The following is a 21758-nucleotide window of genomic DNA, read 5'->3' on the forward strand; positions in this document are numbered from 1 at the left end:
CTTTTCTGCCTCTGGCTCTGTTTCCCCAGGTGTAACATAAGAGTAATACTGTCACATTTAGATAATGGGGACATTCCTAAGCTGAAAGCTATAAAAGAGTAAAGTGATTCCTATGGAGCAGAAAAAAGGCAGAAGATTACGATAGAGGTTGGGTACAAACAAACAACACAGCTGTGAAAAAGGCAACATGTCATACTAGGATGCATTGGGGGAGATATTTCCAGATTTCCAAATATCATGAAGACATTATCTTCAGCCATGTCTAAATACTGTATCCATTTTTTTTGTGCTCAGGTTCAAGAAAGATGAATTCACAGTGAGACAAGGTTGCAGAGAAAGATCCCTAAGATGACTAGGAGAACATGAGACTTGTCAGAAGATACTGGCATATTTGGCCTTGCAAAAGGAAGGTGAACAGAAAATTAAAATGCAATATTTAAATGATGAGAGGGAAGCACCAGGGGAAGAAAGACTCTTTGAACTAAAGAGCAGTGATGCCATGAGAATAAACAGTCTTGATTTGGCAAAAAAATATACCCAGGTTGAGGCTTCTAGTCACCAGAAAAATTACTGGCCTGGACAGTATGAGTAACAAGGAAGATTCCTTGCCACTATTGAGTGGAGTTCACTAGGAAGGCAGCTGGCTTTGGGAAGTGGCTTTCTAGTTCTGTCCTATATTTAATGCAGAGAGACAGAAACATCTTCACATCTCTGTGGCTTCCATCTATAGACCTGAGCACCACAGGGGCCTTTGCATCAATGTATTTCTGCATCTCATGAGACGTCTTCTTTTCTGTTTTCTCTCAGGCCTTTGGTGAGTCATCAGCAACTAGGTGAAAGTTTTCTGGTCTAACCTTACACTGAAGTTCCCAATAGCTCAAGGACTCATGTGACAGCCTACAGGCCTGCCAGCTACTTTCTGCAGGTGGGAGAGACTCCTTCTACTTGTGTACTCATTTTTACTTCAAGGTCCTCCATCTCTAATGATTTATCCTCAAGGATACAGAGTTGTTTAGGGGTCCAGGGAAAATTTCAGAGAGCAACCTCATCCTGATAAGACATAGCATGATGTTAACAAGCCACGTCACATTCAGACCAGTGCGTCCAGGTCCAGCAGCCCTACTCTATCCTTACTGAGCTATCTTGGAGTTCTCTTCCTCCCTCTTTGAGCCTCAGACTCCTCCTAAACCTATGGGTGTTGATGAGCATCGTCGTGCTGGGGGCAAAAACCTCTTCTTTATGCACTTCCCTCCTGACTTATTTTCCTCTTGATATCAGGGTAAAGGTAGCCAGGAGAGATGAAAGAAACTTGTTGAACCATCTCCTGCCCTCTTTCAACCTGGCAGGAATCTCTGCACATGAGCAAATATGAATCCAGAGAAATAGCCACTCTGAATACAGAGACCCTTAATCGTCTCCTGTCTATATTACCCCATGATGTTTCTTCCCCTCAGTCACACCTTCACATGCCTCCTGCAGTCACTACCCTCTCCAGCACAGGTACCACATGCATATTTGCAACAGAGGGACAAGGTTCTTTTATCTTTCTCTGCATAGGTGTGACTCTCAGCCTCTATCCCATGTTTATATCTCATCTTCAAGACCAAAATTCCTGTTCGTGCATTTCAGTTGTCTAATTTTAGGCAAATTTATGTTTAGGCTTCTAAAAATAAGATTCTCAATCGCCACATGCACAATGAACCTAAAGGACATGCCCTTTTCCAGCCAGGATGCTGATAAATGTGACTACAGTGCCAGAGAGACCTTCATTCCCTGTGAACTGCTCCTTTCAGTTTCTAAGATGCTGCTGTTAGAGAGACAGAGCTCCTTGGAGACCGAAAGAAAAGATGCAGAGGCAAATACTTCACTCCCCATGGAGACTGTATTCTCTCCTTATTATGGCTTGGTAATCTCCCGGTCCTTTCAGACATACCTCTGTCCTCAGATTCTGACACCTTTGTGGCAGCTCTCGTAATACCTGGTATGCTTCTGTGAAATCAGAATTCCTCAAGTTATGCAATTATAAAAGACAGAGAACATTAAAAACTAAGTACAAGTAGCAATTAAAAAAAAAGTAATCCTAGCTGTCATTGTTGAAAGAAGCTGAAAAGGCTGACCATAGTTCAAACTATAGATTAAAAGAAAAAAAAAAAAAAAATTTCTAAACAGCTCAAAATTTGAAGGGTTTCGCAATTTCCAAATTGTTTATTTTGGCCATGTTTCATAACTCGGTGAGCAAAGATAAACAACACAAGCCACAGATCTCTCTATGCAGGCCCAAGAAAGACTCAAACAAGATTATGCAATTCACAGTTAAACCCAGCCTGGATGCAGCTTTTGGAGAAGAGTGCCTCCAGCCCATGGGTGGAACAACCACTGATGCCACAGTGTGACCCCATTCAAGGACTGTACAGTCCCTCCTCACCCCTGCTGGTACTGTGCTTGTTCCCCACCACCACCTGCTATTTTGGTCCAAGTGTCCCTTAACACCTTGTTCATATTGTTATTTTAGACTGGATGTCCTGTACTATCTTGTTCTCATTACACTGAAGGAAAAAAAACAAAAAAAAAAACAAAAAAAAAAAAAAAAAAACAAAAAAAAAAAAAAAAAACAAAAAAAAAAAAAAAAACAACAACAACAACAAAAAAAAACACCAATAAAACCCCCCTAATTGATATAAAAGGAGGCTGAAAATATGGACATTTCTCTGAAGTCCTAAACCAAATTACATCTTCTCAGGAGATTACTGTAGTGGACACAGGCACATGTGTTTTATTTATAGCTCTAGTTTTACTGCAGTCACTCAGTCAAGCACGGCCAGGACTGTATAGAGGCAAGTGCAGTTCACTTATCCCTCTTCTCAACATTAAAAGTCACCTAACAGTTTGTCCAGAGTGTTTCCTATGAATTTTATGAGCACGACTTAATCACAGAGATAGACAACAGTTGCTTGAGAAACACAGCTGCAAGGGATGGAGGCAGATCCTTCCTTCGCTGCTCTCCTGGGGTGTGGACTATGATAAAGAGATGCTCCAAGGCTCCCAATTCCTTTCAGAGCCCTGTCTCAAGTCTCCCTCCCTTTTATAACATGCTCCATTAATCACCACTTGGAAGCCTCTAAATCAAGGCACGGCATCTCTCTAACAGGTTCGCTTGATTCCTAGCACAAGTCACAGCATCTGTGTAATCATCGTGGAACGAACCTATTATCCCTGTCCACAGGAGCTCAGACACAAGATTATAATGATTCCTTCTGGCCTCGAAAGTGCTAACTTTCCTTGTCTCCTGCTCTCTGACGTTCGTGGTTCTACAAAGAGACCACTTAAATCAACTAAGGCCAAGGTATGGCTACAGCACCAGCTATTGAGATGTTGAGACTGATGATCAGATGATAAATTTGGTCTACTTCCTCTTGCTATTACCCCATTCCCTCTCTTCTCTTCAATGGCCTCTCTCCAACCCTCATTCTCACCACTGTTAAGACCCTTGAAAATATTTAAAAGCTTTCCTGGAAGAATAAAAATAATGATTCTTCTCCCTGACCTCTTCTCGACTTTATTTCTCTTGCCTGAAATTTGCTGTTGGATTTAGAGGCTGTGTCAACATCACATTACCATGAAAGGACCCACACAAAGACAGTAACATCAACTAACCCATTGACCCCGTACACCTTACAATAACTTTGACTTGCCCTTTCCCCTTCAGACAGCAGACCTGTTCTCCTATCCAATATTGCGGTAAATTGGTAGAAATCACGTTCATTCCCATCCACCCAGGAATAGATCTGGGCTAGTTTCATTCCCTATAAACTTGCACTTTGCAATCACAGATGTCATCCCTGACGTTTAGATCTACCTCGGTCTATCTGTTGGCTTGAAGCAAACAGGAGGGTAATCAGAATCTTCCTGACACAGCAAATCTAGGGAGGAGAAAGGGGGAATCAATTTTTATAATACGTGTTTGGCACTACATAATAGATATAACTCTAAATGCAAGCCATAAAGTTGGAGAGGCTTATAAATTAAATCCATTCTGTCCCTTTTAACTAAAAAAGTGACCTTACCATAGAATTAAATGTGGTTTTTATCCAGTGATCTATGGAGCTGTAAAAGTGGCTGATTGTTGCAGTGCGATGCTTATAGTACAGAGCAGAGCCCCCAGATAGGCATCTCCACACAGCTCAGTCCATGTGCAGCTGCTTGGTTTACAGCTAAGACAGGACAACTGCTCGGCTGAGGATTTCACCCCTCTCCCTGCCAGAAGAGGGTGACCCATGTCACTGCTGGGAACATATCCTGGCCAAGCTGTCCTCCAAACTGTGGCCAGACTCGGGATGAGAGAGCGCTGCCTGAGCAGGGCTGAAAACACATCAGGGTGTGTTCTAGAAATTAAACTGTCTGCACAAATGCAGGGCAGTTTTTGGATCTCTGTCCTATCCCTGTTCAGTTTACTGGGCCCTAACTACAGCACAAGTGAGATAGAGGATTAGAAAGTACCCTGGGGTTCAGCAAAATGCTACAGTGGTGGAGAAAAGGGGGGGGGGGTGGAAGGTCCTTGATTGCTCATGTAGTGACTCTATCCTCCTTCTCCAATAATCATAAAGGAGAATCCGAAATACAAAAGATTTGACATTGGAATCCAGCCCAGAGGACACAATTTAGGATGTTCCTGAATGCTTTTGAATGGCCAGAAATTATCAGGCTTTGTCTCACAAGAAAATATGGTTTCGAAGACTCTGCTGGGTTACGGGTTGGCATTCATGCACATAGGCTCTCAGAGCCTGCAGGAGACTCAGTGCTCCAAGGAACATAATCAACACAGGATTGAAGGCTGTTCGACTTCCAATCAGTACAGCAGTGAAGAAAATCAATTCCCCCATGATACAGATGAAACAGATGCTCGGGGAAGTTGTTGGTTTGTTTCCTCATCACTATTGAGAAGTGGTGCAAAGGAGGAGCCAAGATCCTTCCCGGCTATTGAAAGTCACTGGAGCTTGGACAAAAAAAATGCTGCTATGTCTGTCTGTCTCTCCTACGTGTGCACTGGACTGGTGTTGCCCTGTGAACCAGGAGCCCCCGTCAAATAGCAGGAGCAGTTCAGATGAGCCAACGTCATATTGGAGACTCATCTGAGATGACACTCTCCACTGTGCAACACATTGACCTCGACTGGTTGTGGGCCAAACTCTTTTGTTACTCGTTGTTCACATCCCAGGCTAAATACAAAGTGCTGTCCTGAGATGTGGTTTGTGAGTGCCACCTCCCTGTAAGCCTGGACACTGATGCCAATAGCTCCCTTCTCATTTTGGTCTTTCTTTTTCTCCTGGTCACCTACTGTTTATTATTATTTTCCTTCATAGTGGCATTTTTATCTGCGGTTACACCATTGAACCACACAAGGACAGAGCTTGGGCTCAAGAACTGTCTGATAGCCATCCACACTATATAATTGTTACCAAGGTAATGCTGAACACTATCCAGGGGACAGCATGGGCCAGTGACTATTACTAATAAATGGTATTGATCAAGACTAAGCTGCAGGTGGGGAAACAGAGAGGACTTAGTGCTGTGGCAACAAGTAATATCATGCCACTTAGTCAAAGAACAAGCCCTGGCACGTATTGTTGATTAACAATTGATGTGATATTTCATTGATTGCAGATCTGCAGGGATTCAGATCCCCACACTAGAGATACTGCACAGTGAAGTACTTGCAAGGATTAAATAGAAGGAAAATAAACTCTGAAGGTGTCCAGGTGAAACCCACCTCCATTCCTGGAATAAGAAGGAAAGAGATGTTTAAAAATTGATTTTACAGAGCACAACTATGCTTAGCCTCAGTCAGAGACTCTACTAGCTGCCATGATTCTAACAGCAGCATCATATTTAAGCAGACTTCCTCACTATTCTCTCACCTTCAACACTGGATGGAAAACTGACTGTAAGCCAGTAATGTGCTCTCACAACCCAGAGAGCCAACCATCCTGGGCTGTGTCAAGAGCAGTGTGGCCAGCAGGTTGAGGGAGGGGATTCTCCCCTCTGATCTGCTCTCATGAGACCCCCCTGCAATGCTGTGTCCAGCTCTGGGGCCCCCAACATCAGAAGGATATAGACCTGCTCAAGCGGATCCAGGGGAGTCCACAAAGATGACCGTGGGGCTGGAGCAGCTCCCCTGGGAGGCCAGGCTGAGAGAGTTGGGGGGGCTCAGCCTGGAGAAGAGAAGGCTCCAGGGAGACCTTTGAGCGGCCTCCCAGGGCTTAAAGGGGGGACAGGAAAGGTGGAGAGGGACTCTTTATCGGGGGTGTAGGAATAGGATGAGGGGTAGCAGTTTTAAACTGAAAGAGGGTAGATTTAGATTAGCTATAAAGAAGGAATTCTTGACTGTGAAGGTGGTGAGACAATGGCCCAGGGTGCCCAGGGAAGCTGTGGCTGCCCCCTCCCTGGAAGGGTTCAAGGCCAGGTTGGACAGGGCTTGGAGCAACCTGTTTAGTGGAAGGTGTCCCTGCCCGTGGCAGGGGGGTTGGAACTAGATGGTCTTTAAAGGTCCCTTCCAACCCAAACCATTCTGTGATTCTGGGATTTACCAATGTTAGAGCTTTTCTTCTTCAAGAGGAAGAATAGTTAATGTTTCACTGAGCCTCAACCACTTTTGGAGTTTCTGCTATGGATTCTATGGAATAAAGTGAAACAACCATTAATCAGCAGCTGGTGCACTGCGTTGGTCTGGTCTGATGTCCTCCACCTCCCAATTCTGCCTGCCTATCACCCCAGTGCAAAAATGCCAGGCCTTTTGCTGTTACCATTTCAAAGTTATTTATGGTTAATACTTCACAAAACTGAAATACTGCAGACATCCAGGACCTGTAATGGATCAAGTCAAGAACATCCAGAAGACAAGACTCATTAGCAAGAGTCTTTGTCTCCAAAGAAAGAAAGAAAAAAAGAAACCCCAAACAATTTCAAGCTTTGAAACTTCAGTTTGATTTCCACAAAGAAACTTCAGCTGCTTGTATACCAGATTTCTGTCAGCCTAGAGCTCTCTCACCTTCACTATTTCTGCCACAGTAATACCAAGAGGCACCAACTAAGAGTCGGACCTCATTGTAGCAAAGAGGACCAACATCCCTAAACTCATGAACCCCTAGTCCATATTTTTCTGAGGCTGAAAGTACCTGGGAAATGGTGCAAAGGATGATGCAATAGTCCAGCGGTAGCAACAGCCCTCCAGGAGCTTCACAGAGGGATAAGGTTGAGCTGGAGATGAAGCACAATCTCAAGACCACCTGATGTTGACCTTATCTCTGACAGTGGTTCACTTTCCACCTAATTCAAGCCATAGACCGACCAGCTGCCTCTGTGCTCAAGAGCTATATATTGACCATGTTCATATTCAGTGCTGTGCAACCCACAGTGATCAAGTGATGTAAGCATAAAAGAGCTCATCAAGAAAAGCTCAGACATAGAAGTATTGGTCAATAATTTGGGAAGGAATAAAGCACAAAGACTTTAATTGATTTGCCCTGTTGACAGTCCAGGAAAGAGCCAGACCAGCTTCCACAAGAACAGAGAAAACAGGGGTATAGGCAGAGCCCCAGCTGCCAATATTTGATGAGTGCTTGGCAGCTGGACAGAACAATTACACCACCGAAGTCACCTTCTAGATTAGAAGCCAATTTGCACAGCTAAACCCTCCTTCCAATTACTCCTTCTCTAACCGTCCAAGGAGTCGTAACAATCAGACTGACACTTTCAGAAAAGGACATCTGAGTGGCAGGATGGGCCACTGAGTGGAAAGTATGGCTGAGCAGCATCATTAATTCTCCACCCCATTTCTGGCATTTGCACTAGGGTGATTGATTTCTTTTTCCCCCTTCTCCTCCCCAGCTACAAATAACTTCCACAGCGAGATTATGCTGTCTGCTCTGTAATCAACAGCAACTTCAAAAAGGCTTAGTGCTAAAAGAAAACCTCAGAGGGCCAGCATTAAGTGGGAAACAAACACAGCATTTGGGTTGTAATTTGAGGTGGGAGGCTGGGGTTTTAATAACCATATCGCTACAGCATGCTGTGCACCTTGCAGTTCATCAACTGCATTTGTGAGTACAGGAAGACTTTTAAGTCCATGTGGAAGGCAGCCATGTCCAGTGTGAAGCATCCAACGTGTTTAGTTGTGTATGGTAGTTATATTTAGCACCAGCTTTCCTATCACTCCCCAGCAATGTCACCTACACTCGAGCAGAGCCTGATGACCAAGCTCCAGAGCTGGTAAGAATTGTGTCCGATTTAGATCCAACCACCCTTTCGGGCAAGGGAAGGGAGGTGAGAAAAATTTGTCCCACATTCCTTTCACCACACAAAATGGAAACCACGTGGTGAGTTCTGTAAACACACTTGAGATCTATTCAAGATAGGGAAGAGAAAGGTGTTCCAGTTCCCTGAAGCTTTTAAGATGAGCTCCTATTAAATATTCCTAGAACATGCTGGGAGCTGGTAGAAATCACAGGCAGCTTTACCAGCCATCTTCTTCATCCCCAGCACTACATCTCACATCATACCTGATGCTGTTGGTACTCAGGTACTATCCTCATGGGCACTCTAGGATAGTCTTAGAGTTCCTTTTGTGAAAATATTTGCTACTAACCAAAAGTCAAAAGCCAGACCAAGCAAGTCTGAGCCGTCAGCCCCACAGAACCAGGAAGATGTTGCAGCTTGTGGTGGAGGATCCCCACTTTCCACATCCCAGGAAACTCCCCTGAACTGCAGAAAAGGCCTGAATTCTCAACTTTGCCCAGGACAACAGAGGAATCTATTCACAACAAGACTTCAATGACAAAAGTAAAAGAAGTTAAGTACCACATCGTAGAGCAAGGTGTGTGCACATTTCTGATAAAAGATGCTGTAGCATTGCCACTGGCCACAGTCCAGTTAAAAAATCAGTGTAAGACACCAGAGAGGTGAAGGGGTGTAGACTTACTGAGAGGGTATTTGTCTAGAAAAGTGGGATTGAGTCAACAGGACATGAGACCGAGGCTTTGTCCCAACACAAGGCAGGGACAGTCTCTGTTTCTTGAGGCTGTCTCACACAGTAACAAAGGTGTTGCTCTCACTCAAAACACCTCAGCATGCTTAGATGTCAGTCCCCAGACCTCAATCCCCATCATATTTCCTCCATCCTGAGATACCAAGCCCAAAGGATGCTGTCATACAGTCCCACCCTGGAGTTTGTACTGCAAAACAGCCTTCATCACTTTTCCCAGGACACCTTTAAATACCCTGCGGGCCTTCTGCTCACCATATGCAGGGCAAAGAACAGCTCCTGAGGGCAGGTATGTCCAGTGAGGGCATCAAAGTCTGCAATACTCATGTCCCATCTTCACAGAATCACAGATGCTTGAGGTTGGAAGGAACCTCTGGAAATCACCTCCTCTAACCCACTCCACCGTCTTCCCCTGTCTTGGTAGAGAGTCAGGGTCTGGACTGAGATTACCCCACCTGGGAGCTTGATACCAAAACCTTCCTTTCCAGTGTCATTTCCATGCCTGTAGGAACTGGCCACAGACAGGCAGTCATCTAGTTCCTGAGGGATGCCTTGGGTATGGCTACAAACATGGTAACTCTCATGGAAAATGATACCTTCCTGATATTTCCATGCATCCTACTTAACTGGATCCCCCAGCTAAGTGGCATTTTGCTGAGATCTCTCCTGACTTCCCCCTTGCCCTTCCAGCCTTGCTGTGTTTCTGACTGTCACCATCTCTCCTGCTGGTAACAGAATCATCTCCATCTGGAGAATCTGGAAGTCCTGTCAGCATACTATCCCTATTAACATATCTAAAAACCCCAAGCTGGCAGGAGCCAGCAAGTCACACAGGACAGGCAATATTTAGCATTGCTCGTGTTATTTGTCTAAGCATTCAGAATATGCAGCAAATGTGCATTCACTATTTCCTTATTCCTTCACTTGCCCTCATGGCTGACGTGCAAGTGCTAAGATGGGTGATTGGAAGGGCAGTGCTGTGCAATATCTGCTGCCTCTGCTGAGATGTGGGCAGCTCAGAGACCCACTGGCCTCCTCTCCCATAAGCACCCACGTGTTTGTCTACCCACATGCTCCATGGACATAATCCACATCATCCTTTTCACAAAGTCTTACGTTCTTTCAGGCTGGCTGCACTCACCAGACCAGGCACTAAATGTCCTTCATCACACACTCTTCCTAAATTGCAACCCACCCCTAGAGACATCAGATTTTCCCTAGAAAGATGCTGTTCCTCGGGATACACTTGCGAGACAGGCAGCATGTCAGACCACTGACCGACCATATCACTGCCAAGCTCCAACCCAAGCGTAAGTGCCAAGGCAGTTCAGCCCTGCTCACAGGGAAGAGGTTCACTGCCATTTACACATTTAACATCACCAACGACCTAACAGATAGCAGCTGTACAGGCTGCTAGGTTACAGAGATTTTTCTCTTCTCCCATCCCTGATTTCTGCCATAAAAAACATAGGCTCTGATGTAATTTTACCTTCATAGAGAGATATTTTTGGGGCACGTACAAGAACTAAATTCCCTTACCGTTGCCTGCATATGGTGAGCTTGCACTAATCTCCAAAAAGCAAGGTGCTCACCTTTGCCCCCTTCTTTGTATACACAAAGGTGAGGAGCTTTTTGTCAGCAATTAACCCTTGTTTCAGCTCAATAGGGCTGATCAGATTGTAGAACAACATCTGAGAAGTGGAGATTAGCAGGCCAAGCTCTTTAGTACTTAAGGCATCAGTGCAGCTACTCAAAATCAGATTTCCCTTTCTTCACTTGCATTTGATTAAAGCATTTTCAAGTGGTCCCTTCCAACTTCCAGATGCTTAAGTCAGGTGATAGATAAAAAGCCTTGTTCTTTTTTCTTTTTTTAATTGTCTAGGAAATGGCAACAACATATATCTCAAGCATGGTCAGAACAAAAACCACGCCCAGAAAACATGCACAAGTGTGTGCATATGAACTAATGCATAGTTTCGGTAGAGCTGACCAGAACACAAAAATGCAAAGACTTTAGTAGCATGGTTCAAGAAGGGGGAAAAGATTCTTAAAGCAGGAGCTGAGTCCAGAAATAGATTGTGAGAGGATCAATTTTTGTTGCATACTGATTTATTCAAACCTTCAACAGTGGCAAAGCCCTCTATAACAAAATATCTGATTACAGGACTATGACCATAAATTCCGCAAACCCTCAAGCAATGGCCAATGAATAACTGACTTGTTAAGGGAACGAACCTGCACAATGAATAAATCTACCAACAGGGCTTTCAATACAAAAGACCCCATCGGGACAAATTTCCTTCTGAAGGTGTATTGACTTTCATTTTCAGGAACCAGCACATATTTGTTTCGAGAAGATAGCCATTGTTAGATTGCTGCTAAACAACATAGAGTATAAACGAGACACCTACCCCAGGCTTAAGCTACTTACTTGCATATTGAAGTGGACTGGACTATGCAAAGGACCATTTTGCAGGACAAATTGTTATACAAGGTCTCCTGGAAAAGCATGTCTTTAATCCAGAGGAAATCCAAGGTGGGTACAGGACATTTTCATATTTCCACTCAGTTGTAGAAAAGTATCGAGAAAATAAGGATTGAGAAATGTTAAGAAAACATGACTCGGGTGGAAATTTTAAGGGTGGACATGCATTCACATTCAAAACACAAGAAGAATAATTCATCCCTGGTGTTTGACTGGTGCCCTTTGTCTCAGAAACCCAGGGGAAGTGTTGTTTTACCAAGTCCATTTGAGTGGCTGGCACAGAGCCCCATTGGGAAGGAGGAAGGCAGGCATCCCCATTTTACAGATGAAAACACCAAATTACAGAAAGACCAATGTCTAAACTAACTGTGACCTGAACCCCTGTCCTGAGACACATGGATTGGCAGCGGATAAGATCAGCCCTACAATGCCCTTGGTCCTTAGTGAAGATTGCACCATTTGGTGTTGGGTAAACCAAACTTTCAGTGGTTTGTGGAGCTGTTGGCTTAAATAATCAGCTGAGAGGTCTACAAGAAAAGAGCAGTACAGATGGGACAGAGACAAAGCGTTTCAGCTCCAGATCTTTTCTAGCATGGAAATCATGATGACCCCTATCCTGAAAGCATTTAGAGAGAACTATGCTAACTCTCAATGAATATGGAATAGATAAGTCTGCCAGGAATGGGATAGTTCTAATATCTGGCAGAGGGAAGAAAGAAAATAGCCATTTTTCAAACAGCAAGGACTTTGTTACAGGCCAGCTGAGCCCAAAAACTGAGGAAATATCTCCATCTAGCAAAGCCAGCCTGATAACAGGCAGGAAACAAGGTGAAGATGCAGGTGGGAGTGCTGAAATCCTAGAACAAAGTATCACAAGGCCTGACTCTGACCAAAACTAGATGTTCTGAAAAACGTCTTGACAATAACATATACTGGTGCATGCATATGACATGCACAAAATGGTGTCCTAAGTATATGCAGGATTTCTCTGTCATCTCAGGCCAAATCAAGTCAGTAAGCAGAATCTCTACCTGGAGCAAAACATCTCCCTAAAAACTATGATGCTCACTGCAAGGAGGATTTTTCATACTTTACGTACTTCATATATGCACTTCAGGCTAACACAGAGTGCACCACATAAGGTTACAGCTGTCTGTTTCAATTTTCACCCCAAAATGTTCAAAACTGGTAGAAAGTCTAGATTATTTTACAAGGTCTATGTTCATTCTTCCTCCAGATATCATTTGCTTTCTCCAATCCCCCTGTCCCAGGGATAAGGCATGACACCAAACACGGCAGAGCTTGCAGTTTCAACAGCTCATTTATCATCAGCTGGTCACTCCTTGATCAATTTTTTATGAAGGGATATTTCAGATAAAATGCAGGATTAGTAAGAGAAGGAAAGTAGAAAACCATCCCTAGTTTAATTTTGATAATATTTGCAGGAGGTGATTTGTTCCAACAAATTAAAATCAGCAAATCTTCTCTCATTTTCTCTGACAGAGGTAACCAATTTAAATTTTCATAAAGGGGGCAGTGATGTGTGTCTTTGCGAGACAGAGTCACCAATCTAGCAGCCCTCTGATTTAAAATATTATCTTTCGTTTCCTTTTTTTTTTTTTTTTCTTTCCCCTTCCTTGAGAGCTTCCTGGAGCAACATGACAGATTATTTCAGCATAACCAGACTAATACAAAACCCTCGCTCCAAGAGGCACTGCGAGGAATTTCTAAGCCCAAGATGTGAAGACGAATGGATGTTTTGAAGGGACTTCACTTACTGTTCATTTTCCTTTTTTTATTTTTTTATATTTTTTTTCGGATGTGTGATGTTGTGTTTTGTAGCCTCAGCATACTGCAAAACGTATTAAAGAGCCAACTATCACACAGAATGCATGTAAGAGAGAGGGATGTATGCTCTCCAAGAGAGAACTTTTGCTTCCAGTTGGTGGGTTCATACGTTATAATAAAATGTCACCAGTATTGTGTTGGGCGTGGTGTGGTGCTGTGGAAGAATTGCCTTTTGGGCACCAGTTGCTCTAAGAAGGATTACAAAGCAGATGAGACCTCCTATACTGGGATGCTGGAGGGTGCTAAAGACTGGGATGACATCCGTGGTGGCCCTGACTTGGAGAAAGGAGGGTTGCCACAGCTCCCTGTCATGGAGATTTGGGACTTAGAGGGCTGGTCCCCTCTGTATTTGGGACTTGGGGAGTCCACACGTGAATCAGAAGAAAAGGAATGCTTCTCAAGTCAGAAGACCCCCCTGCCTCTCCAGTGCAGACGGGACACTGAAATACTGTTTTTCCTGGCAGAGCTGTGGATCAGAACAACCGAGATGCAAAGAAGGAGCTCCCTATCCCCACCTTGGCTGAGAGACCTGTGACCCAGCTCCTTCCTTCCCGTCCTTCAGAGCCCCAAATCCCCACCCCACCCAAATATATGGACGGGCATCAACCCCCCATCACCAAGTTACCGACGCCTTAGTCCAGTTTCACCCAAGCACAAGCATCCCCCTCCTGCCCTCTTTCATCCCAGCACCTTCTGCAGAGCCCAGGCAAGTGATGAGCCCAGGGAATTTGGGGAAGGAGCTGTGAGAAGAAGGGAGCACCCTGTGCACGGCGAGCGCTGGGATGTGCCAGGGACCCCGCCGCTTTGTCTGCAGCCACATCGAGTCGTTCCAATATGTGCTGCGACACCGAGAATGACAGTCTTCTGCAAACCTCCAGGCCAGGTGCCAGCTCCCTTCCCTTTGAAGGTTCGCTTGGGGATGTGAATTTTCTCCAAGGGGAGGAGGCGAGCTAGTTACAGAGACAGCCTGTCATCCATCTTGAAGAAAATACTCCTCTCTCTTTGCACCTATCCTAAAAAGGTGGCAATCAGTGTGCTGCAAGCCCAGGATCAGGCCCAGAGAAAATCTTTGACTCATTTGTTTACCAGGTTCCCTAGAGCTAATTAATGAGCCAAGCTGATACCCTGCAACAGGTATCGATGACAGGGGATTTCCTGCGTGCTACGCTTGAGCTACGGGAGAATGCGAATTTGGAGCTATGATTACTCTTCTTCCCCCTCTTCCTCCCGCAAAAAGGCGGGGGGGAAAAGCCACCTGCAGTCTCACAGGCACCACGAGAAGCCCCTGCATCATCTTCCCCCCCCCCCCCCCCCTCCCCTCAAGGAGCAATGAAGGGGCACGATCCCTGCTGGACGATACTCCTGGGCTGACTCCCAGGAGCAGAGTGTTTGGGCACCCCGTTCCCCACTTGTAGGAAACGAGGGGTCGTATGCACCCCCCCACACACACACACTCAGCAAGCCTTTAGGGCTGGGGGATGCTCCCCCCGCCTTTTTTTCTGGGCATGGGGGCGAGCAGAGCTGCACATGCCACTTGCCCTCCCAGGGAGAGCCCGTGGCAGCCTCTGCTTTCACAAGGATGCTGAGAGCGGGGAGAAGTGGGGCGGGTAAAACGTGCGGGGGAGTATGGTAAAAAAAAAAAAAAAAAAAAAAAAAAAGCAAAAAAAAAAAACCACGGGGGGGTAGGGTGCGGGGTGGCAAAAATCCCGTGGGAAGGTGATGCTCGCAGAGTGGGGAATAAACCCCGTGGGGCAGCGTTTCGGGTGGAGGGTGCGAGGCAGCCCTTATTGCGAGCAGTGTGTGTTGGGGGGGGGGGGGGGAGAGTGGGTAAATTTGGGGAGGGATTAGAGCGGGGTGGGGGGGGGTGCACAGTTTCAGCGGGCTGTACCGAGCAGCCGAGCGCTCCGGGGGCGGCGGGCGGCGATAACCGGGCGGCGAGCGCCACCTCCCCGCCACTCGCCGCAAGCCCCGGCCTCTCCCCCCCCCCCCCCTTTACAAAAGCTGTCGGGGCTTAAAGGGTTAAAGGGGGGGGACCCTGACACTAGGTTGAGATTTGTGTGTGTGTGTCCCCCACTTCCCCGACTTTTTTCTCAGCCTCTCCCGCCCGGGGTTGCAGCGGGGACGGCCGCGATGCTATGGGAAGGAAGGAGTGCGTGGGTGGCTGTGGGGGGTGTTCCTAAGTTTGGGGTGCTTGCAAAAGCGGGGTGCGGGGTGCTGCGAGGAAGGGAAGGGTGTCCCAGAGCATCTCTGAGTGCCTGCGGGGCAGAGGGCAATGTGGCTCTCCCCGGGGTGGTAAAGGAATTGGGGGCGGGGGGGGGGGGGGGGTAGGAATGTGTGTACAGCCCGCATCTTTGAGGCTGCCTTTGGCTGCTCCTTGGGGGTGCAATTGGGGTTCAGGAGTCTACACACACACACACACACACACACACACACACGCACTTCCCAGCCCAGGTATGGGGTCAGGTACACCTCGCCTGCCTCAGTTTCCCCTGTGTAAGTGGAATAGGGGCACAGACCCTTTGGTAAGGGCAAACCACCCCACTTTGCAGCCAGTTTTTCCCTGAGACTGCCCACCTTTGCTGGCCGGTTATGGGGGGGCTCCAAGGCCCTATCCCGGCACCCAGGGCTCCACAACCCCATCCCAAATGCTATGGAAGGGGCCAGGAGCCCTGCTCCTCCCCTGCCTGTGCCTTCTCCCTGTCCAATTTCTGCCTGGCCTTACCCTTCGCCCTCCGCACCAGAAGCGATGTTGCACCCCGACCCCACTATAAAACACAGAGCAGAACATGGGGGGCCCCTGGTTCCCTCCTCCACACACCCCCCCCCCCCCCAGCATCCCTGTGTTCCCCATGCCCCTCTGCTGCAGCTGAGACCCACCAGGCAGGATGTCCTGCCTGCTCAGCCCTCTGCCTGTCCCCTGTCCCCTGCCTGGCTCAGACCCGTGGCCACCCTGTCCCCTGGCAGTGCGGCTTGGCTGAGAGCTGGTGCAATTCCTCAGCACCCTCCAAGGGTAAAAACCTCCCCCGCTCTGCACTGAGACCTCATTCCTCTTCCTCAGCAAGGTCTTGGGCACAGTAAGGACTGCAGGACCCAGGTTAATGAGTCATTAATTAATTAGGGACCCACTTAATATGCATGGGGAGTTGTTTGTTTCCTTTAGCAGCCCAGGCTTTGGATGAGATCCCAGCTCTGCGAAGCCTCCAGCCTCGTCTCCCAGCTGATAATAGATAATACAGATATTTCAGCACCAGCCAAAGCAGAGTCATCATCATTAATACACAGTCCTCCCTGCTACGTGGCGGAGGTCGCCAGTCAACTCCGCGGAGTGCCCCGGGGCTCATCCCTCCTGGTTCTCCTTAGGTTTTGCATAGCCAGGCGAGAGCAAACCTATAGCTAATCAACAGGTAAAGGGGCCAGGGAGGTGCACCCCTGCACCCTGACCACCCCCTGGCACCCTCCCAGGGAGCACTGGCTTTCGAGGCGCTGCAATTTTCGCTCTGCCGCGCAGGCAGGTTTTGGCATCTGTCAAAGTAGCTTTGCTCTTCCTCACATCCCCCCCTAGCCACCCCCCCCCCCCCCCCCCTTCCCTTCCTCCTCCTCCCTCAGCCATCAGCTGTCAGCTGGCCCTGGCACTCACCAGACCCGGTGCTGGGGCTGGATTGAGCCTGAGCCCTGGAAAGCCCCAGCTCCAAAGGGATGGGGTGGTCAGGGAGGGAGGTGGGGAGGGGGGAGGTTTGTGCCTTGTCTTTTTGTTTTCCATCCCTTTGACCTTGCCTTGATCCTGCCCTCCCCACCACCTCCCGATTCACAGGGGTTGTTTCCTTGGCCAGGGCAGGATCAGGGACATGAGTGTGAGTCACAACCGAAGGTACCTTGCAGAGTTGATCTGCAACCCGTGCCTTTGATTTTTGGAGACCGATGCCTTCTCTCAGCCAGGACCGGGGAACAACCAGGCTGAAAAGTCCCTTTGAAACCTCTACCTGCTCCCCTCCACCCCGCTTTCTCTTCCAGCCTTGGCAGAACCATGGCTGAAACACCTCTCTGCAAAAGTCTGAAGATGCATCAACAGCCACCCTCCATCAGCGAATGTCAGGCCGTGAAAGGGAAGGGGGCGGTGGGGGAAGAGGGAGAGACAAATTTTGCGATTCATTCCCACACAGGGTGATTCAGAACAAGATGCTTTGTAATTACACATCCCTGATGGAGACTCCTTCTCTCTCCATCCCGCCCCCCCCCCCCCCCACACTCAAAGAAAGGCTAAGCCATGCCTGGGTGCCAGCATCCCCCAGGAGCCTAGCTCCAGGAGCAGCGTGTGTGTGTCTGTGTGTCTGTGCCATACTCTGATCTCTATATAGGCTAAAGGCTAATTTTCTCCTACAGTGTGAAGCAAAGTGCTGATAAATGGCATTTGCGGGGGGAGACATTAGGATCTCATCGCCTCCCCAGTCATTGCCTCCAGCCCTGGGTAGGTGCCACAGGAGCTTCAAAGCAAGCAAGAACCCCCCCAAAAAAAAAACACTCCAAGGTAAAGGAAGAAGGTAAGAAGCTGGGACAGGGGCAGATTCATGCCCAGGGCAGGCAGCTGCTTATCCCTTGGAGACTTTTTTGCCAACACTGCAGGCTGAGGAGTCCCGGACCCCAGGGCTGCCCGCGAAGGCACCGCAGCTTCACGGCACTTTGCAGTTCAGCCCCAGCTGGCTCTGCAGCTCTCCTGTTACAATCCCCCGCTCCTCTTCCCTTGCCTGGCTGCCTTCTCCCCTAGGAACAACCCGGTCCCCAGCTCCTTTCCAAGACACAAACGCATTTCTCCCCTCCGCAGCCTGCAGGCATCAATATATTCCACCGTTGTTTGATGTTTGCCCACAGGACCAGCATGCAGGAAAGTTAAAACTTCCCATGGCAGGGAGTGATTATGCTCTATCAGTCCAGATTGCAGAGCGGAGGGGATGAAAACATCCTCTGGGTGCTGTTTCCAGGGGCAAAAAGCAGAGGAGCAAGTGCCCACCTCTGCCCCCATCCCTGCCTCCCCTGGGGATGGAGAGAGACACCCCCCCCCCCCCCTCCCTGCACTCAAGGCAAAGCGCAGCCCGGAGAAGTCGTATCCCCCCCTCTCCCTCCCCTCCGAGGAAGAAGGAAGGGTGGCCAGGAGCCCCTTACCTTGCAGAGCTCCCCAGGTTTTATATCCTCCTTCTTCCCTTTGTCAAATTCCAAATGGAAACCAGCAACATATCCAGGGGTAACCAGCCCAACATTGGGCAGCGCGTGAAGTCCAAAAGGATGGCAGAGCTCTCCCTCCCTCCGCTCCCTCCACTCTTGTCTCTACATATATATATACATACACACTTTATATATATATATATATATATGTATATATTAAACAGAAAATGGAAAAAAAAAATCCTAAAAGAAATGGGGGTGGGGAGGAAGAGGAAGGGAGAACCTTTGGTGTCTCTGCAGACAAGCAGGTGGAAGAGAAAAGCTGAAAATAATTAAGCCGTTTTTTGAAGAATCCTTAGGAGAGGGGAAAAACGCAGTTAAAAGCCAGTAAATCATTAGATCCAAGCAGACAATCAAGTCTTCTCCTTTAAAAAAAATTATACAGCAGGGTTCAGAGTAGCTTTCCCAGCAGCGAAGAGCAAGAATGATCTTCTTCAGAAAGATATGTTTGTTTAAAATCCACTCATCTGCTTTTCTTTCTTTCTCTCTCTTCTCCCCCCACTTTTTTTTTTTTTTTTTTTTTTTTTTTAAATTCTGCTTCTGAATCTCTCTCTGTGAAACTAGATCCAGTCTTTGTAGCCAGGGGCTGCATTAAGGATTACATCAGGCTTTTATAAGCTTTCCAGATCACACATTAGAGTGAGAGAGAGAGAGAGAGGGAGGGAGGGATAGGAGGGAGGGATAAAATGCACACACACATACACACGCACACTCACAGATCGGAGCTTTGTAAAACAGGCAGCTATAGGGAAGGACCCTAACTGCCACCGTATCGCATCAGGCATGCTCCGCTAGCCTATAGGAAGAAAGGATGGATGGATGGATGGATGGATGGATGGATGGATGGATGGATGGATGGATGGATGGATGGATGGATGGATGGATGGATGGAACAGAGGAGCCAGCGAGAACCGGAGTGCGTTGGCGGCCGGGCAGCGCAGCCTCCCCGGGACAGCTTAGCCCTAAGCGGAGAGCCAGGAGGTGAAGAGGGAGCTGGGATGGTGGTGGTGGGGATGGCAGGGGCTCTGCTTCCCTCCCCCTTTCCCTCCCCCCCCCCCCCCCCAAAAAAAAAAAAAAAAAAAAAACACCCCAAAACCTGTGGGGGTTCAGCGCAGGAGCGATGCGGGTCGCCCGCAGAGGGATGCGCAGGGACGCGGCTCGCCTCTCCCTGGGTGCTGGGAGGGAGAAGGGGCTGCCGGGGCTCCTTCACCACCCCCCTCCCCCGCCCCCCCGGAGCTGACAAACTGGGGAGGGGGACAGGAGACGGGACAGGCCAACGGGGAGCCCCGGGGCCAGCAATGGGACAGGGGCAGGAGCTTCCCGGGCACCCCAGTTTGCTGGTGGCTTTGCACCAGGGCGCACGGTTTGCCCAGGCAGGAGACAGCAACAGCCATTAACCCTTTCTGTCTTTTATTTTTTTTAAATCTCTTTCCTAGCATCCCCCCCGCCAACTCCTTTCGCCTTCAACCCACACATGTATTTGCGGGGGGCTCACCCCAGTGCAACACCCCAGGGTAGCAGGAGGATGGGGGGAGAGGGAGAGTTGGAGGAGGCTGGGGTAAAAGGTACGTGCTGCATCCCAGCAGTTTTGGGATAAAGGTGTTGCCTCTGGATTTACAGCCAGGAGAACCTGGTAACGAGGAGCCTGCTGATCAGAGAGGGGGTGCGGGGGCGTGGGAAGGGGGGTGGAGGGGAGAGGGATAAGGCTGGAGAAGCGGGGGAGATCAAGGGGACTTCAGCATCCTGCCAGACTTCAGGACCTGGCCCTTGCCTTTAACCCTTTCTACTCCACGAGGAGGAAATAACCCCCCTTTCCCTGACAAAACCACCTTCCTCCCTGCTTGGGGCTGCTGTCCCCCCTCTCCCCTACCATCAGTGGAGGGGCACAGACCTGCCCCAAGGGCCAGAAGTCAAAATCTCAGCTACCGTCACACCTCTGCCTCACGGAGGGTGAGGGCACCCCATTCCTCCCCCCAGAGACTCTCCAGGGCACTTCCATCTCTTTCCCTTGAGCTTCTTCCCCTTTACTCCTTTCCCCTCATCCAGCCCTTCTACCCCCATTTCCACACCTCTAAACCTCTTTTTTTCTCCCCACCCCCCCCCACCCCCCCCAAAAAAAAAAAAAAAACACAAACTTCTACGGGAAGGGAATAACGGAAAAAATTGTTCATTGGGGGGGGAGCTGAACAGCAAGCCCTGGCTGTGGTGAAGCACAGAGAACCAGCCTCTCTCCTCGTCCCCAGCCAGCACTGCAGCATTGCTGGCCAAAGGCATCTGTGACATCTCCAGTTAAGCAGGGAGTGGAGCAAAGGGGCAGCTGGGGCCTGAAATGCTTGTTTTTAGCCGACAGGCGGCTATGCTGGATTAGCACGGTGCATGCTCCGAATGGAAATCTCTCCTTTTCTCTCTCCAGGCTTTCGGGAGTTTGTTTGGCTGGTTTGTTTTCCTTCAAGAAGGCTTCCCTGCTCCCCCGAGTCCCCCTGGGATTTCTCCTCTACTTCTCTTCCTTCAGTTTCTCTTCCTCCAGCCCTTGCAGGTGCAAGCAGGAGAGTGGAGAGCTTCGGTGGGAGCCACGGGGTGCTTGGCAAAGGGAATCCATGCAAAGCAGCAAGTCCTGCCCCTCTGAGTCCCATGGGGCAGCTCTGCCATGCCTTCAGGGTGGTGGGGGAAGTGGGGGTCACTCGCCTGCCCTGTCCTCTAGCTGGGGAGGTCAGGCAGAGCACGGTGCATCTAGCAGCTCTGCTGTGTTGTAGGTCAAAGAAGCTCAGCACATGGAAAAAGTATCAGAAAGCACCACTGATGAAACCAAACCCGTTTCCAAGCCCCGCTGCTGCAACGGGGCACGACAGCAATCTCATCTTTGTGGGAATGGGGAACTGGGCTCGATGCAATGAAAAATTTCACTTCAGCCCGTTTCTATGCAGTCCTAGATAGAGAGGTCCCCAGACCCCCATTTAACAACAGTGTAAATGTGACCTATACCTTCAAAACCTAGAAAAGAGAGGTCTGATCTCCCCATTTCTCACTGTGTGCCTTCCATGGAGAACTAGGGGTGAGTTGTAACAGTGAACAGGACATGTGGTGATTTGGGGTGTGCAATCGGCTGAGCTAACCAAATGCAAAAATTCACCTGGTCTCTTTGGTTTTGCCCATCTGTGAAGTGATTAAGAG

General features: G+C 48.4%; 1 protein-coding gene across 9 annotated transcripts in view; it reads right to left on the minus strand.

Moving 5' to 3' along the window:
- The window catches only part of ADGRB1 (adhesion G protein-coupled receptor B1), a 280012-nt gene extending 261287 nt beyond the window's left edge, over positions 1–18725 (minus strand). For all 9 annotated transcript variants that reach the window (XM_042785910.1, XM_042785909.1, XM_042785908.1 and 6 more), the window contains exon 1: positions 18528–18725. The gene's annotated coding sequence lies outside the window, so the exon portion shown is untranslated. The remainder of the gene's footprint in view (positions 1–18527) is intronic.
- Between the last annotated feature and the right edge of the window lie 3033 nt (positions 18726–21758).

The sequence above is a fragment of the Tyto alba genome, unplaced genomic scaffold (genome assembly GCF_018691265.1).
Source record: "Tyto alba isolate M040663 unplaced genomic scaffold, T.alba_DEE_v4.0 Super-Scaffold_9, whole genome shotgun sequence".
NCBI classification, from domain to species: domain Eukaryota; kingdom Metazoa; phylum Chordata; class Aves; order Strigiformes; family Tytonidae; genus Tyto; species Tyto alba.